This window comes from Halichoerus grypus, chromosome 13 (assembly GCF_964656455.1).
Source record: "Halichoerus grypus chromosome 13, mHalGry1.hap1.1, whole genome shotgun sequence".
NCBI lineage: Eukaryota > Metazoa > Chordata > Mammalia > Carnivora > Phocidae > Halichoerus > Halichoerus grypus.
This window is the reverse complement of record NC_135724.1, coordinates 66817132-66841253: the sequence shown is the minus strand read 5'-3', so window position 1 is coordinate 66841253 and position 24122 is coordinate 66817132. Positions and strand designations below refer to the sequence as shown.

Sequence of the window (24122 nt, the reverse complement as noted above, 5' to 3'; positions counted from 1 at the left end):
TGTTCTCTCACAATTCTGGTTTGTGTCTGGGTGGGTATCACAGGTCCGGTATGACTGTGTGTGTGTGCTGTATATGTTCCCCTGTATGTCACTCAGTGTGTTTGTGTGTACCCACAGTGCTCATCAGTGTGTGCATCTTTGTGAATCTGTGCCCCTGTGTACATATTGATGTCATGGATCTGGTTGTGTGACTGTATGTAAATCAGTACAATCCCAGGAACTCTATATATTGAGTGCTCTGTCCACCCATATCTCTGCCTACCAGTCCTGAAAAGTAACAAGACAGTAGCTACAGGGATGTGTCCAGCCTAATATAAGGAAGTGGATGGGAGGGTACAGTTATTGCTCTAATATTAACTGTAGAATTCTGGAGCTGTGAAAGGCATTTAATTGAGAATAGGTAGTGTAAGACTCTCACTAGGTAAAGAGATGTCCTAGCTTACTTTCTGACTCCTTAGGGTCATCCATGTAAAATCCTGAGGGCTGATTAGCAGGGCCATGTGGAGTTCCAGAGAAATATGGGTATATATACCATTTTAAAAGTAAAAAGCTCACAATGTGTACAAATGTTGACTTAATATGTTACGTGCCTGGAACTAATATAATATTGTCTGTCAATTATACCTCAATAAAAAAAAAAAAGCACTTAAAATTGGAAGATTTTAAAGACCAAAACACATTAAAGACATTAATGTAATGTCTTATTACATTATTGTTTGGTGTTATAACCTAAATACCTGTTCCAAGTACTTGTACAGGTAGCTTGTATCAGACTAATCCTCTTGCCAATAATAGTTATAAACTTGCACAGAGGAATAGATCTCAAGAAGATAATGGGCTGATGATACAGAGGCCAGAGTTTCAGGGCTTTCAGAATGGTTCTAAATTGAGAGGAAAAAATCCAGGAATTTGGAGATAGCCAAATAGGGATAAGCCTCAAAATCTGCATAAAAATTCCCCTTAAATTCTTGAGTGACTCCTAAACTGCACACAACTCAAAGGATGCTTTCCTCTAAGCATCATTTGGAAGGCTAAAAAGCTGAATGGAGAGTTCAACAGAGTTTGGTAACTCTCACCAAGGGATTTATTTTTTTTTTTTTTAAAGATTTTTTATTTATTTATTTGAGAGAGAGAGAATGAGAGAGAGCAAGCACATGAGAGGGGGGAGGGTCAGAGGGAGAAGCAGACTCCCTGCCGAGCAGGGAGCCCGATGCGGGACTCGATCCAGGGACTCCAGGATCATGACCTGAGCCGAAGGCAGTCGCTTAACCAACTGAGCCACCCAGGCGCCCCTCACCAAGGGATTTATTAAATACCTGGAGCTTTCCATTGGAATCCCAGAAGGTGCAGGCCTTAGTGTAAAGATATAGCCCAATGTTAAGGACTATGCCTTAGGACTAAGGGCAAAACCAAAATAGACCTACCTTAAGAAAGCCTAAAACCAAGATCTCACAGGATCATTGTGAACAACTTAACTGCTTGCCTGAATGAAACTCAACACTCTTTAAAGGAAAATAACAGAATCCAGAATCCTTTCACAGCATCATCCAATGGCCAATATAAAATAAATAAAAAATTACTAGACATGCAAAAAAGCAGGAAAGTATGACCCATAGTCAAGGAAAAAAAAATGTCTATGTAAAGAAACCCACAGGGGACTCAGATGAAGGAATTAACTAAGCATTTAACAAAACTACTATAATTATGTGAAAGAATTTACAAGAAAATATAGGTCAAACAAGTAAGTGGATGAAGAGCCTCAGCAGAGGAACAGATTTTTAAAAAGAACCAAATTGAAAAATTCATTGATGAAAATGGGTCAGTAGAAATTATCCTAACTGAAATACAGAGAAAAACTGAAGTGGGAATAAAAAAGAAAGAAGAACAAATCATCTGAGATTTGTGGGACAGTGTGATCATGGTCCAACACAATAGCTCTTCAACTTTTTGGTCTTAGGAGCCCTTTACGCTCTTAAAATTACTGAGAACCCTAAAGGGTTTTTGCTTATGTGAGTCATATCTATCTATATTTACTGTGTTTGAAATTAAAACTGAGGAATTTTAGAAACATTTATTAATAAAATAACAATAAGCCAAATACATATTGTATTAGTTTCCCAGGACTGCTGTAGCAAAATACCATAAACTAAGTGGTTTAAACAACAGAAATATATTACCTCATTGTTCTGGAGGCTAGAAATCTGAGATCAAGGTGTCAGCAGGGCTTGTGCCTTCTGAGGATTAGAAGGAAGAATCTGTTCAATGACTCTCCCATAGCTTCTGGTTTGCTTCAATCTTTCTCATTTCTTGGCTTATAGAAGCATCACTCCAGTCCCTGCCTTCATCTTCACATGGCATGCTTTCTGTGTGTGTGTGTGTCTCCAAATTTCCCCTTTCCTATAACGACACTAGTAATATTGGATTGGGGCCCAACCTAAAGACCTCATTCATTATATTTTATTTTTTAAAAAGATTTATTTATTTATTTGAGAGAGGGCGAGGGAGACAGAGAATCTCCAGCAGACTCCCCACCAAATGAGGAGCCCAACATGGGGCTCAATCCCATGACCCTGAGATCATGACTGAACTGAAATCATGAGTGGGATGCTTAACTGGCTTCATTTTAATTTGAATGCCCCTGCAAAGACCTTATCTCTAAGTAAGGTCACATTCTCACATACCAGGCATGAAGACCTCAACGTATGAATTTTGGGGAGCACACAACCCATAAAACATTTTAATATAAATGACATTTTAAAAATGGAATAAAAATCCTGTATTTTCCAAAACAAAAGTAGTGAGAAGAGTGGCATTGACATTCTTTTTTTTCAAATCTCTTTAATGTAATAGAAGACAGCTAGATCCTCATACCTGCTTCAGCGTTCAATATTTTGTGATATCACACATCATATAGATTCTAGAAAACTACATTGAAGACCTATGAGAGTATTCTTAAAAAAAAAATTATCCTGTGGATCTCCTAAAAGGGTCTTTAAGAATTCCAGAATCCCTATACCACATTTCACTTTGAGAATCACTGATCTGATGCATATGTAATTGGAGTCTTAGAAGGAGAGGAAAGAATGGAGCAGAAGAATTATCTGAAGAGATAGCAGCCATATTTTTCCCAAATTGAGGAAAGACATCAACCCTGAAATCCAAAAAACTTAGCGAACTCCAGAGAGGGTAAACACAGAGGAGATCACACCTAGTCAAACTACTGAAAACAAAGGATGGAAAGCAAAAATAACAACAGACAGTCCATTAGGGAAATAGTAAAAAGAATTACAGATGACTTCTTGTCAGAAACAATGGCAGCCAGGAAGACAAGTCAATCTTCAGTGCTATAAAAATAAACCCCTCAATTTGACAATCAAGAGTCCTGTGTTCACGAAAACATATTTAAAAGTGAAAAGCAATACATATTGAGATATTTCAGAAAATCAAAACCTGAGAGAATTCATTAAAAGCAATATTCAGATGCCAATGAATTTCTTTGGCTGAAGGAAAATTATCTCAGATAAAAGTCCAGGTCTTCAGGAAGGAATGGAGATTACTAAAGGGTAAACTTGTGAGTACATGCCAAATACTATACTTCTTAAGTTTCTTAAAATCTAGGGGTGCCTGAGTGGCTCAGTCGGTTAAGCACCTGCCTTTGGCTCAAGTCCTGATCCCAGGGTCCTGGGTTCGAGTCCTGCATCGGCTCTCTGCCCAGAGGCGAGTCTGCTTCTTCCTCTCCTTTTGTGATCTCTCTTGCTTTCACTCTCTGTCAAATGAATAAATAAACTCTTTAAAAAAAAATCTATAAATTGTTTAAGGCAAAAACATAAAGTATTATAGGGCTTATATGAAGAAATAAAATAAATGGCAATAATAGCACAAAGGGGAGTAAATGGAATTACACTGTAATATAAGTTTGTTTTCTGTAAAGTAGTATAATATTAATTTAAGGTATTGTGATAAACTAAAAATGCATATGATAATACAATTGCTAAAAGAAAAACACACACACAAGAGGTATACTTAAAAAACCAACAAATGAGATAAAATTGAGTCCTAAAAATTACTTGATTAATCCAAAAGAAGGTATAAAAGGTGAAGCAAAGGGAACAAGGGACAAAGACATAACAAATAGAAAGTAGACATGAAGCAAGCCATTCCAATAATTAAAGTCAGTGGACTAACCACACTATCTAAAGGCAGAGGGGAGCCTGGGTGGCTCAGTCGGTGGAGCGTCCGCCTTGGGCGGCGGCAGGCAGGTGCTGCAGGCAGGCGGCAGGCGGCCGGGGCGGGCAGGGCGGCAGGAAGCGGCGGCGGCGGAGGCAGCGCCGTCGGGGGCGTCAGCAGGCGGCAGTGGCGGTGGGGGCGGCGTTAGGGGGCGGCAGTGTGCAGCAGCGGCGCCAGCGGGTGGCCGCAGAGTCAGCGGCGGCGGTGGGAGAGGCGGTAGGGGTGACATCAGCTGCGGCAGCAGCCCTGACGGAAGGGGTGGCGTCAGCGTTCCGCAGCGGCAGTAGCAGGTGGCGGCGGCGGCGGAGGCCGAGACTGCGGGCGGCAGCGGGGGAGCAGCAGCAGCGGGGGGCGCTAGTCGCGGCCGTGGGCGGCAGTGGGGCCTGCGGCGGCAGCATCGGCAGCGAGTTCACTGTGCATCAGTGAGGGCAGCGGCGGCAGCCGGCGGCAGCGGCGTCCTTGGAACCCTGGCAAGCTGTGGCTCCGAGGAGAAGGTGCTCTGCAATGCGGCGTCCGCAGGGGACGGAGGGGTCAGCCCAGGACCCGGAGGCCGAGCCTGAGGTGGACTGCCAAGTCGTGCTTCCTCCCATTGGGGAGGCCAGGTGAGTTCGGCCTCGGCCCTGGGCCTGAGCCTCAGTTTCTCCATCTGTAAGCTGGGGAGAACAGCAAAACCTTAGGGTTATGGTGCAGATTTAACGTAGGTAATGGGCTTCGTCTAGACTGGTTCAGAGTACAGGTTGTCATTCCTCTTATTGCACTTCCAGCTGCGTGACCTTGAGCAAGATAGGTAATTTCCGTGCCTCAGAATTCTCATTTGAGAGATGGACCTGCAAATAGTACCTATATAGGCTTGTTTTGAGGATTTAATGAATTAGTAAATGGAACCCATTTCCAGTGTCAATGTAAACCCCAGTTCCTGGCACGGGATAAGTGCAGTACCAGCGTTTGGGATTAATATTGTAGAAGTATTGGTTATTGTTATCACTAGCACCGGGGAAGGGACACCAACGTGATTGTCACCCTCATGATTATCATCGTGAGTTAATTGAGGAGCTGCTCTGTGCCTGGCGCTGGCATAAGCATTCTACACAGTTTATCAGTTGTTCAATCTCAGTGGGCTAGGATCCTGATAGGGCTCCGAGTCTTAGAGACACAGATAATGTTTGGAACCAGATTTCAAGCCCTTGTCTTTGTGGCTCCAAAACCTGTGCTTCCAAGCTCTCCATGATTGGGGCGTATCCGAAACCCTCATGCCTCCATGCTTGGCTCTGCACCTTACAGCTTAGAACAGGGCCTAACACAAGGAATAAGTGTTCCCTATTTGTTACCATCATTGTCATTATTCACTTGCAGTGCTCTCCGGGCACAGATGTAACGGTGGTGGTTAGTGATTCAGATCAACAGCTGAAGGACCATCCCAACTGAGAGAAGTGAGACCAATTTTATGGGCTCCTCTCCCTCTAGAATGATGGTCAAGAGACAGTGATGACTCAGAGATTACCAGTGAATTAAAGAAGTTGGCTTCCCAGCCGCAAGAGCCTGAGTAGACAGCAGCAGTGACCTTTTGTAGGAGATCAAAAGACACCTACGCGATGGAACATGCCCAGGGATTTGGAAAACTGGTAAGGCACTTTCCATTGTTCTGCATTGTTCTGTCCTGCATTGTTCTTCTTCCTCACCTTCTTCAGTATCCCCCAGGAACTCCCTGCTTCTTCCTGTACCCCTAAGCGGGATGCAGGGCCCACTGCTCTGAGTAGAGAGGAGCCCAGCACTTTACATGCTGTTCTGTGCACGCACTCACCAGTGTACAGAGCTCTCCTTTAGCCTCTGTGAGGAACAGGAGGGCAGTTTCCCACACAGATTTTGGCAGTTCTGTGCACTTTCTGAGTCCCCTGAACAATGGTGTATGGCTTATCTGTTTAAATCCAGTTTTGTCTTGGTTTGTTTTACAAAACCTTTTCCTTAGGATAACTTGTAAGATTACTCTCTTAGCAACTTCCAAGCTTGCTATACAGTGTTATTAACTATAGTCACCATGTTGTACGTTACATTCTGTGACTTACTTATTTTATACCTGTAAGTTTGTACCTTTTGACTCCTGACACCCATTTCACACTCATCCCCCTGCCCGTCAATCACCAATCTGATCACTGTATCTTTAAGCTCAGTTTTTTTGTTTCTTAGATTCCATATAAAAGTGATGTCATAGAGTATTTGTCTTTGACTTCTTTCACTTAGCTTTGTGCCCTCAGGGTCCAACCATGTTGTTGCAAAAAAGAAAGATTTCGTTTTTTGTTATGGCTGAAGAGTATTGCAGTGTCTACATGCACCACATATTCTTTATCGATTCATCCCTCCATGGACATGTAGGTTGTCCTCCTATCTTAGCTGTTATAAATAATGCTGCAGTGAACATGGGGGTTCATATATCTTTTCAAATAGGTGTTTTTGTTTTCCTTGGATAAATGGCCAGAACAGAAATTGCTGGATTGTAGGGTTGTTCTAGTTTTAATGTTTTGAGGAGCCTGCATACTGTTTTCCACAGTGGATGCACCTACTTACATTCCCACGAACAGTGTACCGGGGTTTCTGTTCCCCCACATCCTTGCTAACATTTGTTATTTCTTGTCTTTTTGATACTAACCCTTCTAACCAGTGTGAGGTGGTATCCCATTGTTGTTTATATTTGCATTTCCCTGATGATTAATGATGTTGAGCATCTTTTCATGTACCTGTTGGCTCTCTGGATGTCTTCTCTGGATAATGTCCATTTGGACAATCCTTCCACTTTTTAACCACAGTTTGTTTTTTCTTGTTGTTACTGAGTTTTAGGAGTTTTTTTTTATATACTGGATATTAACCTTTTATCAGATCTTTTGATCTGCAAATCTTTTCTCCCAGGCGGTAGGTTGCCTATTTATTTTGTTGGTGATTTTCTTTGCTGGGCAGGAGCTTTTGAGTTTGATGTAGATGTGCTTACTTATTTTTGCTTTTGTTGCCTTTGCTTTTGGAGTATGAGCGACAGAAATCACTACCAGGACCTATGTCGAGCAGCTTTTCCCATATGTTTTCTGCTAAGAGTTTTAGGGTTTCACGTCCTATATTCAAGTCTTGAATGCATTTGGAGTTAATTTTTGTGTATAATGTAAGATAGTGGTGCAGTTTCATTCTTTTGCATGGGGCTGTCCAGTTTTCCCAGCACCCTTGATTAAAGAGACTGTTCTTTCCTCCTTGTATTTTCTTGGCTCCTTGGTCATAAGGTACTGGACCATAGATGTGTGGGTTTCCTTCTGGGCTCTCTCTTCGTTTTGGTGATCTGTGTGTCTGTGTTTATGCCAGTATGCCAGCGATCACTATAGCTTTATAATAGAGTTTGAGACCGGGGAGTCTCATGCCTCCAGCTTTGTTTTTAAGATTGCTTTGGCTAAAACTCTGGAAAGAGCCGAGATGCCCTTCAACAGATGAATGGATAAAGAAGATGTGGTCCATATATACAATGGAATATTACTCAGCCATCAGAAAGGATGAATACCCAACTTTTACATCCACATGGATGGGACTGGAGGAGATTATGCTAAGTGAAATAAGTCAAGCAGAGAAAGTCAATTATCATACGGTTTCACTTATTTGTGGAACATAAGGAATAACATGGAGGACATTAGGAGAAGGAAGGGAAAAATGAAGGGGGGGGAATCAGAGGGAGAGATGAACCATGACAGACTATGGACTTTGAGAAACAAACAGGGTTTTAGAGGGGAGGGGGGATTGGTTAGCCTGGTGATGGGTATTAAGGAGGGCACGTACTGCATGGAGCACTGGGTGTTATACGAAAACAGTGGATCGTGGATCACCACATCAAAAACTAATGATGTATTGTATGGTGACTAACATAACATAAAAAAAAAAAAAAGATTGCTATTCAGAGTCTTCTGTGGTTCCATACAAATATTAAAGATTCCTTGCCTTATGTCTGTGAAAAATGTGTTTGGAATTCTTTTTTTTTTTTAATATTATTATATGGTACCAGATGCGGGGCTGGGTCCAGGTGGCGGGGAACTTTCAGAAACCACCCTTGGGGTTCCCCCTCCTGTTTGACCTGGGCGGGAGATACTGGCACGGACGCGCGGTGTAGGGCCTTGCCGTCCTAAATAAAGCCTCTGTGAACCGTGTTGCAAATCCCTTACAACCTCTCTGATCTCTCCTTGGGAGAGAATGCTAGAAGCAGACTCCCTGGCTCAAAGGACATGAGCGTTTTGTGCTTGGAGAAACTGAAACTCATTGACACGTCATGCCCTGGGGACCAGGATGCGGGTCTCATGGCCTCTCTGCTTCCACATTTCCATCTTGCCTGATTTGTTAGGTGAGAATACATGTCACTAGCCTTTGGTCCGCAAACCTCACATCTCTACTGTGCCATCAAATGCCTGTGACTGTACACGGTGCTGTTTCTCGCGGGGTCTTAGCGTCCTGGGGGTGATAGGTGAGAGCTCTGTATACATCAAGATGTCATGTCCCACCTGACTTGGGGTCCATGGTTTCCCTGTTCTGTTGTCTGTCTCTGAGTTTCCTTTGCTAAAATGGCGTGGTCAAACCTGTCGCTCTGCGGCGTCTCTGCTTCCCGTCCAGGCGCCCAGCGAGGACCCAGAATGTCTTCCAAATTGTCATGCTTCCATGGTTCCCATCAACTCTTTAGTGCATCTGGAGTTTGTTTCGGTACCAGGCCAACGTGAGCTTCTCAGTGATATTTGAACACTCACAAACTTGATGTCAATGGTAAAGTGGTCCTGAGAATCATTCAGAATCGAGTGCTGATTCTTTAAATATATATGTAGGCATATGGAGAGAGAGAGAGAATTCATATGCCATACAATTCACCAGTTAAAGTTTACAATTCTTTGGTTTTTAGTATATTCAGTATATGCTATTTTAGTATATTTTATTTTACATATTTTCCATATATATTTTTATACATAATATATTTTAGTATATTTAGTATATCCATCTCAAATCGAAATTTAGAACAATTTCATCACCCCCAACAGAGACAATGTACCTTGAGGTTCACCCCCCACGTTGCCTGCACACTCCTGCCCCAGGCAAACACTAATTTACTTTCTCTCTATAGATCTGCCCCTGGGCACTTGAGACAGAGGGCATCGTACAATAGGTGGTATTTTGTGACTGCTTCTTTCATTTCATGTACTTTCCACGTTCATCCACATGGTAGCATGTTTCTGAAATTTGTTCTATGTTATTGTTGGATTCCACTGCATGGATAGAGCACAGACTACCAACTCATCAGTACGTGGGCACTTGGCTTGCTTCCACTTTGGAGGGATGACCAGTAATGCTGCGATACCCATTTATATACAAAGTTTCTGTGTTTTCATTTCTGTTGGGTAGAAACTGAGGAGCAGAACTTCCAGGCTAGCTGATACCTCTGTGTCTAGCGTTTTTTTTTTTTTTTTTTTTTTTTTTAATTTTATTATGTTATGTTAGTCACCATACAATACATCATTAGTTTTTGATGTAGTGATCCACGATCTATTGTTTTCGTATAACACCCAGTGCTCCATGCAGTACGTGCCCTCCTTAATACCCATCACCGGGCTAACCAATCCCCCCTCCCCCCTCCCCTCTAAAACCCTGTTTGTTTCTCAGGTCCATAGTCTCTCATGGTTCATCTCTCCCTCCAATTCCCCCCGCCCATTTTTCCCTTCCTTCTCTTAATGTCCTCCATGTTATTATTCCTTATGTTCCACAAATAAGTGAAACCATATGATAATTGACTTTCTCTGCTTGACTTATTTCACTTAGCATAATCTCCTCCAGTCCCATCCATGTGGATGTAAAAGTTGGGTATTCATCTTTTTTGATGGCTGAGTAATATTCCATTGTATATATGGACCACATCTTCTTTATCCATTCATCTGTTGAAGGGCATCTCGGCTCTTTCCACAGTTTGGCTATTGCGGACATTGCTGCTATGAACATTGGGGTGCATATGGCCTTTCTTTTCACTACATCTGTGTCTTTGGGGTAAATACCCAGTAGTGCAATTGCTGGGTCATAGGGTAGCTCTATTTTTAAATTTTTGAGGAACCTCCACACTGTTTTCCAAAGTGGCTGTACCAGCTTGCATTCCCACCAACAGTGTAAGAGGGTTCCCCTTTCTCCACAACCTCTCCAACCTCTCCTGTTGTTTCTTTCCCTGTCCATTGTTGCCATTCTAACTGGTGTAAGGTGGTATCTCAGTGTGGTTTTGATTTGGATTTCCCTGATGGCTAATGATGATGAACATTTTTTCATGTGTCTGTTAGCCGTTTGTATGTCTTCTTCAGAGAAGTATCTGTTCATCTCTTCTGCCCACTTTTTGACTTGATTATTTGTTTTTTGGGTGTTGAGTTTGAGAAGTTCTTTATAGATTTTGGATATCAGCCCTTTATCTGTAGTGTCATTTGCAAATATCTTCTCCCATTGTGTGGGTTGCCTCTTAGTTTTGTTGACTGTTTCCTTTGCTGTGCAGAAGCTTTTTATCTTGATGAAGTCCCAAAAGTTCATTTTTGCTTTTGTTTCACTAGCTTTTGGAGATGTGTCAAAGAAGTTGCTATGGGCGATGTCAAAGAGGTTACTGCCTATGTTCTCCTCTAGGATTTTTTTTTTTTTTTAAAGATTTTATTTATTTATTTCAGAGAGAGAGACACAGTGAGAGAGGGAACGCAAGCAGGGGCAGAGGGAGAGGGAGAAGCAGGCCTCCCGCGGAGCAGGGAGCCCGATGCAGGGCTCGATCCCAGGACTCTGAGATCATGACCTGAGCCGAAGGCAGACGCTTAACGACTGAGCCACCCAGGCGCCCCGTCCTCTAGGATTTTGATGGATTCCTGTCTCACATTGAGGTCTTTCATCCACTTTGAGTTTATCTTTGTGAATGGTGTTAGAGAGTGGTCGAGTTTCATTCTTCTGCATGTGGCTGTCCAATTTTCCCAGCACCATTTATTGAAGAGACTGTCTTTTTTCCATTGCATGTTTTTTCCTGCTTTGTCAAAGATTATTTGACCACAGAGTTGAGGGTCCATATCTGGGTTCTCTATTCTGTTCCATTGGTCTGTATGTCTGTTTTTGTGCCAGTACCATGCTGTCTTGGTGATCACTGCTTTGTAATATCGCTTGAAATCGGGCAACGTGATGCCCCCAGCTTTGTTTTTCTTTTTCAACATCTCCTTGGCGATTCGGGGTCTTTTCTGATTCCATACAAATTTTAGGATTGTTTATTCCAGCACTTTGAAAAATGTCATTGGAATTTTGATCGGGATGGCATTGAAGGTATAGATTGCTCTGGGTAGCATAGACATTTTAACAATGTTTATTCTTCCGATCCATGAGCATGGAATATTTTTCCATCTTTTTGTGTCTTCTTCAATTTCTTTCATGAGTGTTTTGTAGTTCCTAGAGTATAGATCCTTTACCTCTTTGGTTACGTTTATTCCGAGGTATCTTATGGTTTTCGGTGCTATTGTAAATGGAATCGTTTCTTTAATTTCTCTTTCAACAGTTGCGTTTTTAGTGTATAAGAAAGCAACTGATTTCTGTGCATTGATTTTGTATCCTGCCACATTACTGAATTGCTGGATGAGTTCTAGGAATTTGGGGGTGGAGTCTTTTGGGTTTTCCACATAAAGTATCATGTCGTCTGCGAAAAGAGAGAGTTTGACTTCTTCTTTGCCAATTTGAATACCTTTTATTTCTTTTTGTTGTCTGATTGCTGTTGCTAGGACTTCTAGTACTATGTTGAACAACAGTGGTGAGAGTGGGCATCCTTGACGTGTTCCTGATCTTAAGGGAAAGGCTCTCAGCTTTTCCCCATTGAGGATGTTATTCGCTGTGGTTTTTCGTAGATGGATTTTATGAACTTGAGGAATGTTCCCTCTATCCCTATAGTCTGAAGAGTTTTAATCAAGAAAGGATGTTGTATTTTGTCAAATGCTTTTTCTGCATCAATTGAGAGGACCATATGGTTCTTCTCCCTCCTCTTATTAATGTGTTCTATCACTGATTGATTTGCGAATGTTGAACCACCCCTGCATCCCGGGGATAAATCCCACTTGGTCGTGGTGGATGATCCTTTTAATGTATTGTTGGATCCTATTAGCTAGGATTTTGTTGAGGATTTTGGAATCCATATTCGTCAGGGATATCGGTCTGAAATTCTCCTTTTTGATGGGGTCTTTGCCTGGTTTGGGGATCAAGGTAATGCTGGCCTCATAGAATGAGTTTGGAAGTTTTCCTTCTGTTTCTATTTTTTGAAACAGCTTCAGTAGAATAGGTATGATTTCTTCTTTGAATGTTTGGTAGAATTCCCCAGGGAATCCATCAGGCCCTGGACTCTTGTTTTTTGGGAGGTTTTTGATCACTGCTTCAATCTCGTTACTGGTTATTGGCCTATTCAGGTTGTCAATTTCTTCCTGTTTCAGTCTTGGCAGCTTATAGGTTTCCAGGAAGGCCTCCATTTCATCCAGATTGCTCAGTTTATTGGCATATAGTTGTTGATAATAATTTCTAATAATTGTTTCTATTTCCTTGGTGTTGGTCGTGATCTCTCCCCTTTCATTCCTAATTTTATTAATTTGGGTCCTTTCTCTTTTCTTTTGGATAAGTCTGGCCAGTGGTTTATCGATATTATTAATTCTTTTGAAGAACCAACTTCTAGTTTCGTTGATCTGATTGTGTTTCTGGTTTCTAATTCATTGATTTCTGCTCTAATTTTAATTATTTCTCTTCTAATGCATGGCTTAGGCATCATTTGTTGCTTTTTCTCTAGTTCTTTAAGGTGTAGAGTTAGTTGGTGAATTCGGGATTTTTCTATTTTTTTGAGTGAGGCTTGGATGGCTATGTATTTCCCCCTTAGGACCGCCTTTGCAGTATCCCATAGGTTTTGGACCGATGTGTTTTCATTCTCATTGATTTCCATGAATTGTTTAAGTTCTTCTTTGATTTCCTGGTTGACCCAAACATTCTTGAGCAGAGTGGTCTTTCGCTTCCAAGTGTTTGAATTTCTGCCAAATTTTTTCTTGTGATTGAGTTCCAGTTTTAGAGCATTATGGTCTGAGAATATGCAGGGAATAATCTCAATCTTTTGGTATCGGTTGAGACCTGATTTGTGACCCAGTATATGGTCTATTCTGGAGAAAGTTCCATGTGCGCTCAAGAAGAATGAGTATTCTGTTGTTTTAGGGTGGAATGTTCTGTAAATATCTATGAGGTCCATCTGGTCCAATGTATCATTCAAAGCTCTTGTTTCCTTGTTGATTTTCTGCTTAGATGATCTGTCCATTGCTGAGAGTGGAGTATTGAGGTCTCCTACAATTAACGTATTGTTATCAATATGACTCTTTATTTTGGTTAACAGTTGGCTTATGTAGATGGCTGCTCCCATGTTGGGGGCATAGATATTTACAATTGTTAGATCTTCTTGTTGGATAGACCCTTTAAGAATGATATAGTGTCCTTCTGTGTCTCTTATTACAGACTTTAGTTTAAAATCTAATTTGTCTGATATAAGAATTGCTACCCCAGCTTTCTTTGAGGTCGCTGGCATGGAAGATAGATCTCCACACCTTCACTTTCAGTCTGGATGTGTCTTTAGGTTCAAAATGAGTCTCTTGTAGGGCGCCTGGGTGGCTCAGTTGGTTAAGCAACTGCCTTCAGCTCAGGTCATGATCCTGGAGTCCCGGGATTGAGTCCCACATCGGGCTCCCTGCTCAGCGGGGAGTCTGCTTCTCCCTCTGATCCTCCCCCTCTCATGCTGTCTGTCTCCCATTCTCTCTCTCAGATAAATAAATAAAATCTTTAAAATAAATAAATAAAACAAAATGAGTCTCTTGTAGACAGCATATGGATGGGTCCTGTCTTTTTATCCAATCTGCAACCCTGTGCTGTTTTATGGGAGCGTTTAGGCCATTCACATTGAGAGTGATTATTGAAATATATGAATTAATTGTCATCATGTTGCCTGTGAAGATGTTGTTTTTATAGATTGTCCCTGTAAATTTCTGTTGTAGATCACTCTTGGGGTCTTTCTCCTTTTATATAACCCCCCTTAATATTTCTTGCAGGGCCGGCTTAGTGGTCACATATTCTTTCAACTTCTGCCGGTTGTGGAAGCTCTGCATCTCTCCATCCATTCTAAATGAAAGCCTTGCCGGATAAAGTATTCTTGGCTGCATGTTCTTCTCGTTTAGTACCCTGAATATGTCTTGCCAGGCCTTTCTGGCTTGCCAGGTCTCTGTGGATAGGTCTGACGTTATTCTGATGTTCCTCCCTCTGTACGTAAGGAATCTCTTCCCCCTAACTGCCCTTAAGATGGTTTCCTTGGTTCTAAGATTTGCAAGTTTTACTATTACATGCCGGGGTGTTGGCCTGTTTTCCTTGATCTTAGGAGGGGTCCTCTCTGCCTCTAGGACTTGAATGTTTGTTTCATTCCCCAGATTAGGGAAGTTCTCAGCTACGATTTGCTCAAATACATCTTCTAGCCCTCTCTCTCTCTCCACTCCCTCTGGGATTCCAATGATTCTGACATTGGAACGCCTCATGGTGTCACTTATTTCTCTGATTCTATTTTCATGGATTCTGAGTTGTTTTTCCCTGGACTCCTCTTTTCCCTTTTTATCTGTTATACTGTCTTCCAGATCGCTTATTCTCTCTTCAGTCTCAGTTACCCTAGCTGTTAGATTATCTAGATTGGATTGGATCTCATTGATAGCATTTTTAAGTTCTGCCAATTCCCCTTTTATTTCTGCCCTTAGAGACTCTATGTTGCCATTAATTGATTTCTCCATTCTAGCCATTGTCTTCACAATTGCTAGCCTGAATTCCATCTCCGACATCTTGGTTATATCTGCATCCATTTGTAAATCTGCAGCATAAGTCATAATCTCTGAGTCTTTTCTGTTTTGGGGGCTCCTCCTCCTAGTCATTCTGTTGATGGGTGTTTGAGGGAATGTATAGAGTCCAAATTATTGACCAGAACCCAAGCACGATGCACCTGTTTTCTTGGGACCTTAGGGTTGCTGGCCTCTTGTTTTCCCAGCCTGTCTTCTGCGGGAGGGGCCTGCCGCTGTTACTCAGGCAACCCTGTTTGGGCGGAGTTGCCCTGCGCCGCTGTGGTGGGGGATGGGCTCAGCGGGAATCAGTTTTTGGGGCTTTTGTTCTCTGGCGGCTTTCCGCGTCTCTTCCGCGAGTCAGACAGAAGAGACCGTTTCCAACCCTCTGCCTCAGAGCAGAGAGACCGCAGTCTGTTCTTCAGTGAGCTCTCCAGGCCACAGTGTCTCCGTTTCTGTCCGTGCTGCTATAAACTGCAGCGTCCTGGGTTGTGCGCCCCTCCGCAGCGCCCCCAGTCCTGCCTCCAGGTCGGGCCCGTCTCTGCCCTTTGTGCTTCTAAAATCACCAGCTGCTCGCGCGCTCGCGACTCTGCCACTTGGGGTCCTGTCCCAGGGACTGCAGTTCGCGTGCGTGCAACTCCGCCGCTTGGGGTTTCCACCCCGGAGGTTGCAGTTCACCGGCAGGACCCGGCGCACCGGGTTTCCGTCTCGGAGGCTGCAGTTCGCGTGCACACGACCCCGCCGGTCTGGTCCTCCACCCCGGGGGCTGCCCTAAAGTCCTTTCCCGACGCTACTGGTCTGTGAGTCTGTGCCCCGTCCGCAGCGCGCGAGGCTGTCACTCACCGGCGGTGTAGGATCCCCACCGCCAGGCACCTTCCCGCCGCCGTTTATCCTCCGATATCTGCCCGCAGAATCACGGCTCTCCGCGTCGTACCTCACAACCAACCGCCTGCGATAATCTGTTTTTAGAGATCCAGATCTTCTTACATCTCAGGCTGGTTTCGTGGGTGCTCAGAGTGGTCTGGTAGATACCCAGCTCAATTCCAGGGACCAGTTGAAATAGGGTTCCCTACTCCTCCACCATCTTTCCCCCCTCCTGTGTCTAGCGTTTTGAGGAACTGCCAAAGTGCTTTCCAAAGTGGCTGATCCATCCCACGTTTCACCAGCACTGTACGAAGGTGCTGATTTCTCCCCGTCTTTGCCAACTCTCTGTGTCCTCTTGGTGCTCGCAGCCATCTTGGAGGGTGGGGCGTGGTTGCTCATGGAGGTTTTGATTCCCCTTTCCCTAATGGTTATGATGTTAGGCATCTTTTCGTGTGCTTTTGGCCATTTCCATATCTACTTCAGAGAAATATCTGCTCAGATCCTTTGCCCACATTTTTTAAATTGGGTTATTTTAAAAAATCAATTATTAGTGAGTTTTAAGAGGTTTTATGTTCCTTATCAGATATAAATCTGCAAACATTTTGCCCTGGTCTGTGGGTTGTCTTGTCCCTTTCTCGATGTTTTCATTTAAAGCTCCACAGTTTTTAATTTTGATGTCAGATTTATTTCTTTTTTTCTTGCTTGTGCTTTTGGTGTCATATCTATGACCCCTTGGCTAATCCAAGGCCATGAAGATTTGCTCCTGTGTTTTCTTCTAGTTGTGGTTTTAGCTCTCACACTTAGGTTTAAATCCCTTAGAATCAATACCTCTGGATCATGTGAGGAAGGGGTCCACTTTGTTCCTTTGCATGTGGTTCTTTACTTGTTCCAGCATCATTTCCTCAAAAGACTATTGTTTCCCACTGAATTGTCTTGGCAGCCTTTTCTAAATCTATCAACCATAAATATTAGGTTTATTTCTGGACTCTCAGTTCCATTCCCTTGATCCAACTGTCAGTCCTTATGCCACTACAACATTATCTTGATTACTGTAGCTTTGTTGTAAGCTTTCAAATGGGAAATTGTTAGTACCTATTTTTTCTTTTTTTTCAAGACTGTTTTGCTATTCTGGGTCCCTTGCATGTCCATGTGCATTTTAGGATGAGTATGTCAATTTCTGGGAATAAAAAATAAAAGGTAGCTGGGATTTTGATAGCGATTTCTTGACTATGTAGACAACCTGGGAAGCACTGTCATCATAACAATAGGGTCTTCTAATCCATGCATATGGGATGTCTTTCCATTTCTTTAGATCTTTTGATCTTTTTTTTTGTCAACAATGTTTCGTAGTAATGTGTATGAGTTTTGAACTTCGTTTATTAAATATGCTCCTAATTTAACTCTTCTGATGCTATTATAAAAGGAATTGGTTTTCTTTATTTTATTTTAGGATTATTCATTGCTACTGTAGAGAAATACAAGTGATTTCTGTGTGTGGATCTTTCATCCTGAAACCTTGCTTAACCTCATCATTTGTCCAAATAGGTTTTTTTTTTAAGTGCATTTTTGAAATTTTCTAAATACCAAATCATATCTCTGCAAATAGAGATGGCTTTACTTCTTCCTTTCAAACCTGGATGTTTTTATATCTTTTTGTTCTTTAACTACCCTGGCTGAAGCTTCCAGTACATGGGACAAAAGTGGTGTAAAAGCAGGCATGATGGTCTTTTTACTGATCCTAGTGGGAAATCATTCAATTTTTCACCACTAACTGTCTAAGTACAGGTTTTTCATAGGTGCTTTATCAGGTTGAGGAAGTTTCCTTCTATTCCTAGTTTGTTGAGTGTTTGTATTATGAAAGAATATTGGATTTTGTCAAGTGCTTTTCCTGTGTCATTTGAGATGATCATATGGTGTATGTCCTTTACTCTCTTTTTTTTTTTTTTTTTTTTTTTTTTTTTTTTAAAGATTTTATTTATTTGACAGAGAGAGCACAAGCAGAGGGAGAGAGAGGGAGAAGCAGGTTCCCTGCCGAGCAAGGAGCCCGATGTGGGACTCGATCCCAGGACTCTGGGATTGTGACCTGGGCCGAAGGCAGCCACTTAACCGACTGAGCCACCCAGGCGCCCTTTTTTTTTTTTTTTTTTAAAGATTTTATTTATTTATTTATTTGAGAGAGAGAGAATGAGAGACAGAGAGCATGAGAGGGAGGAGGGTCAGAGGGAGAAGCAGACTCCCTGCCGAGCAGGGAGCCCGATGCGGGACTCGATCCCAAGACTCCAGGATCATGACCTGAGCCGAAGGCAGTCGCTTAACCAACTGAGCCACCCAGGCGCCCTGTCCTTTACTCTCTTAATGTTTTTATTATATTAGTCTGTTTTCACATATTAAACCAGCCTCACTTTCCATCCCAGTTGGTCATAGCGTATCTTTTTCCTATGTTGCTGGACTTCATTTACTAAGATTTTGTTAAGGATTTTTCATTTCTATCCATAAGGGATATTGATGTGTAGTGTTGGAGTATTTTTGGTTTTGGGTTATCTTTGTCTGGTTTCAGTATTAGGGTAATTCTGGCCTCATAGAATTCATTAGTCAATTTTCTAACTCTTCTTATTTTTTGGAAGAGTTTGTTAGGCATTAGTGTTAATTCTTCTTGCGGTGTTTGACAGAATTGACCAGTGAAGCCATTTGGGTTGCAGGCTTTTCTTCATGGGAAGTTTTATTGCTAACTCAATCACTTTACTTGCTATAGACCTATTCAGATTTTCTATTTTTTCCTGAGATGGTTTTGGAGGTTTGTGAATTTCTAGGAATTTGTCTCTCTCATCTTTATCTTGGCTGTCTCTATAATTGTTCACAGAATTCCCTTATAATCTTTTTTTTTTTTAATATTTGTGAAGTCACTATGCACACCTTTTCATTCAGTCTTGATTTTAGTAATTTGACTCTTCTGGTTTTTTTTTTTTTTCTCTTGGGCAGTCTGTAAGCTTTGTCAATTTTGTTGATCTTTTCAAGAACCCATTTTTGTTCCATTGATAATCTATATTGATTTTCTGTTCTGTATTTTATCATATTTCTGCTCTATTCCTTATGATTTCTTTCTTTTCTACTTGCTTTGGGTTTGCTTGCCTTTCTTTTTCTTGTTTGTTAAGGTTTTTTTTTTTTTTACTACTCTAAATTTCCCTTAAGACTGGAGGAGATTATGCTAAGTGAAATAAGTCAAGCAGAGAAAGTCAATTACCATATGGTTTCACTTATTTGCAGAACATAAGGAATAGCATGGAGGACATTAGGAGAAGGAAGGGAAAAATGAAGGGGCAGAAATTAGAGGGGGAGACAAATCATGAGAGTCTGTGGACTCTGAGAAACAAACTGAGGGTTTTAGATGGGAGGGTGTGGGGGGATGGGTCAGCCCGGTGAGGGGTATTAAGGAGGGCAATGTATTGCATGGAGCACTGGGTTCTATATGAAAACATGAATCATGGAACACTACATCAAAAACTAATGAGGTACTGTATGGGGACTAACATAACATAATAAAATAAAACTAAATAAAAAAAAAAGAAAGTGTACTTGGTATGATTTCAAGTTTAAACTGGTGCCCTTTGCAGGGTCATAGACCCACTGAACATAGAAGGAAACTCCCCTCTCTGAGTTTGGGCTCCTGCTGGCCCCTTCACCAACCACCACCTCTGGGATTGTCTGAGGGCCAGGGTATGAGAGAATGGGGAAGACAAGAAAGAAGAAAGAAAGGAAGCCCAGTGCACTGCTTTGCTTTCAGGGGATTAGGAATCCTACTTTTCGACCTTGAGCCAAACCTAGCAGCTTCTCCTGCACACTCTCTGCCTGTGTCCCCACAGCTCACATGTGGGTTTCCAGAGACATACCATCCAGGCTGTGGCACTGGAGGGATTAAAAGGACTTTATTCTCCTTCCCCTTCCAGTGAGATGCACTCTCAACCCCTTATTTTAAAATAGTCCTCCCTTCTAGAATTCTGCTGGATTTCTTTCACCTATCTTCTCGGGAATTAATATGGTTCATCTTATGGAATGATAGCTCTGCCCCCAGGTGACCAAAAGTAAGAGCAAAGTTCAAGGAAGTAACTAAAAAAAAAGTTTTCTCCAAGAGCAACTCTTTTGTTGTCCAATTCAGAATGTAAAGAGATGCCCAATGCCAGAACTGAAGGTACTCCTTCCACAAACCCACTGTGTGGCACTTGGGCTCACGACCATATAAACATGAAGACAACATTTGTTGTTTCTTGCCTTGTCAATTTTTGCCATTCTGATTGGCGTAAGGTGGTATCTCAATGTGGTTTTGATTTGAATTTCCCTGATGGCTGCTGCTGCTGAACATTTTTTCATGTGTCCGTTAGCCATTTGTATGTCTTCTTTGGAGAGGTGTGGAAAGAGCCAAGATGCCCTTCAACATGTGAATGGATAAAGAAGGTGTGGTCCATATATACAATGGAATATTACTCAGCCATCAGAAAGGATGAATACCCAACTTTTACATCCACATGGATGGGACTGGAGGAGATTATGCTAAGTGAAATAAGTCAAGCAGACAAAGTCAGTTATCATATGGTTTCACTTATTTGCAGAACATAAGGAATAGCATGGAGGACATTAGGGGAAGGAAGGGAAAATGAAGGGGGGGAATCAGAGGGAGAGATGAACCATGGGAGACTATGGACTCTGAGAAACAAACAGGGTTTTAGAGGGGAGGGCGATGGGTTAGCCCAGTGATGGGTATTACGGAGGGCACATACTGTATGGAGCACTGGGTGTTATACGAAAACAATGGATCGTGGATCACTACATCAAAAACTAATGATGTAGTGTATGGTGACTAACATAACATGATAACATTTAAAAAAAATTAAGGCTAAATAAATAAATAAATAAATAAATAAATAAATAAACATGAAGACATCCTAGCCTCTAACTGGCACAAACTCTATTCTCTAGTAACATCATTGATATAAAATTAAGGGCAGTAGGTGAGCCTACTGCCAAAAATGCTGATATTGGGACTGAACTATGTGGAAAGAAAATGAAGTTATCATCTCTGTTGACCAAAACGATGGACAAGAATGGGCGGAGGAGGTGCACACATGTGCAAATGACCATCTTCACCCCGTGGCTTCACATCGCCTTCCCTCTGTGTGTGTCTGGGTCCTGATGTCCTGTTCTTACAAGGGCACCTGTCAGCCTGGGTTAGGGCCCACCCTGGTGACCTCGGTTTACCTTAATGACCTCTCTCATGGCCCCACCTGCAGATACAGTCCCTTCTGAGACTGCAAAGTGTGACTTCAGGGAGGGCGCCGTTCAGCCCATAGGAGTCCCATCCCTCAAGCCCCTGCTAAGCCAGCTGGATTTACCGTCTCAGTTCAGGATGTCAGGATCTTAAATATTTCCTCTCTCGGAGTCACTGTGTTGAATTTTAAGTGTGAGCAGAAAGGGCTTTCTTCTAACGAGAGCTGGGATCAGGCTACCTGGTTTGGGCCCATGATGAAGAAGAAGATACAGAGAAGAGCAGAAAGAGCATACCTTCCAACAAGGTGTCAGTCACCCTGTCCCTGAATATCAGTTACTCAGGGTCTGTGGCGGGATTGGAAGATGGCTCACGCCGGTAGGCACCCTGGACCCTGAGTGCTTGGGGGCCTGCAGGCGATTGCTGGTCAGCCTGCCCCAGCTGACCTTTATTAGCCCGATTTCCTCCCAGGAGCTTCATAACTGCGGGCTGGGGGTAGGGCACCCGTGGGGATGCTGTCAGCCCAGGGCAGGGACTCTGCCTACCTCTGGCCTCTGACCATGGAGGAACAGAGGAACACAATGCTCAGGGAACGAAGTCAGACTTCTGCCTTGCACTCTTGCTTCCAAACTCAAACACCAATTTTATGGGTTGAATTGAGCCCCTTGCCCCCAAAAGATGCTGAAGCCCTAATCCCCAGTACCTGTGACATGACCTTATGTAGAAATAGGGTCTTTCCAGATGATCAAGTGAAGATGAGGCCATCAGGACAGGGGCTAATCCGATATGACTGGTGTCTTCATTGGAAGGAGAACTTCGGACCCAGACATCACATAAGAAGAGGCCATGTCAAGATGAAGGCAGAGATCGGGGTGATGTCCCTACAAGCCACAGATTGACAGCACCATGGATTGCCTGGAGCAGACCCTCCCTCTCAGCCTCAGAAGGAACCCACCCACAGATACCTTGACCTCAGACTTGTGGCCTCCAGAACTGTGAGACAGTACACTTCGATTATTCAAGCCACATCATTTGTGGGTGTTTTGTTATGGTGGACCCAGCAAACTGATACACACAGAGAAAATGTTTTTCCATTGGATCCTTTCTCCACTCTGCTGAAAATTCACCATCACACTTGGGATAAAATCCACCCTCCTTACCAAGACAGACAAGCCCTGTGTAGCCTGGACTTTGACGACATCTACCCCACTTTATGCCTCTTCCTGAAATGCAGTGCACTCCAGGCTCACTGGAACACCTTCTTGTCCACAGACAGATCAGGGCCTCTGCTACCTCAGGGCCTTTGCACTGGCTGTTCTTTCCCCAAGCCTTTATTTTTTTAATTAACATGTTATGTATTCTTTGTTTCAGGGGTACAGGTCTGTGATTCATCAGTCTTACACAATTCACAGCGCTCACCATAGCACATACCCTCCCCAATGTCCATCACACAGCCACCCTACTGCTCTCACCCCCTCCCTCCAGCAACCCTCAGTTTGTTTCCTGAGATTAAGAGTCTCTTATGGTTTGTCTCCCTCTCTGGTTTCATCCCGTTTCATCTTTTCCCCTCTTCCCCCATGATCCTCTGCCTTGTTCCTCAAATTCCACATATCAGCGAGATCATATGATAATTGTCTTTCTCCAATTGACTTATTTCGCTTAGCATAATACCCTCTAGTTCCATCCACATTGTTGCAAATGGCACGATTTCATTTTATTGATGGCTGCATAATATCCCATTGTATATATATACCACATCTTGATCCATTCATCTGTCGATGGGCATCTAGGCTCTTCCATAATTTGGATATTGTGGACCTTGCTGCTATACACATTGCGGTGCATGTGTCCCTTTGGATGACTACATTTGTATCTTTGGGGTAAATACCCAGCAGTGCAATTGCTGGGTTGTAGGGTAGCTCTATTTTCAACTTTTTGAGGAACCTCCATACTGTTTTCCAGAGTGGCTGCACCAGCTTGCATTCCCACCAACAGTGTAGGAGGGTTCCCCTTTCTCTGCATCGTCTCCATCTGTCGTTTCCTGACTTGTTAATTTTAGCCATTCTGACTGGTGTGAGGTGGTATCTCATTGTGGTTTTGATTTGTATTTCCCTGATGCCAAGTGATGCTGAGCACTTTTTCATGTGTCTGTTGGCCATTCGGATGTCTTCCCTGTAGAAATGTCTGTTCATGTCTTCTGCCCATTTTTTGATTGGATTATTTGTTCTTTGGGTGTTGAGTTTGATAGTTCTTTATAGATTTTGGATATTAGACGTTTATCTGATATGTTATTTGCAAATATCTACTCCCATTCTGTCGCTTATCTTTTGGTTGTTTTTTTAACTTTTTTATTGTTATGTTAATCACCATACATTACATCATTAGTTTTTGATGTAGTGTTCCATGATTCATTGTTTGTGTATAACACCCAGTGCTCCATGCAGAACGTGCCCTCTTTAATACCCATCACCAGGCTAACCCATCCTCCCACCGCCCTCCCCTCTAGAACCCTCAGTTTGTTTTTCAGAGTCCATCGTGTCTCATGGTTTGTCTCCCTCTCCGATTTCCCCACCTTCATTCTTCCCCTCCTACTATCTTTTTTTTTTTTCTTAACATATATTGCATTATTTGTTTCTGAGGTACAGATCTGTGATTCAACAGTCTTGCACAATTCACAGCGCTCACCATAGCACATACCCTCCCCAATGTCTATCACCCAGCCACCCCATCCCTCCCACCCCACCCCCCACTCCAGCAACCCTCAGTTTGTTTCCTAAGATTAAGAATTCCTCATATCAGTGAGGTCATATGATACATGTCTTTCTCTGATTGACTTATTTTGCTCAGCATAACACCCTCCAATTCCATCCATGTCATTGCAAATGGCAAGATCTCAT

The 24122-nt window shown here is 42.6% G+C and overlaps 1 long non-coding RNA gene across 3 annotated transcripts in view; it reads left to right on the top strand.

Moving 5' to 3' along the window:
- Positions 1 to 24122, top strand: part of LOC144379902 (uncharacterized) — a 33194-nt gene that overhangs the window by 1158 nt on the left and 7914 nt on the right. For all 3 annotated transcript variants that reach the window (XR_013443422.1, XR_013443421.1, XR_013443423.1), the window contains exon 3: positions 5581 to 5849. This is a non-coding gene — a long non-coding RNA (uncharacterized LOC144379902). The remainder of the gene's footprint in view (positions 1 to 5580; positions 5850 to 24122) is intronic.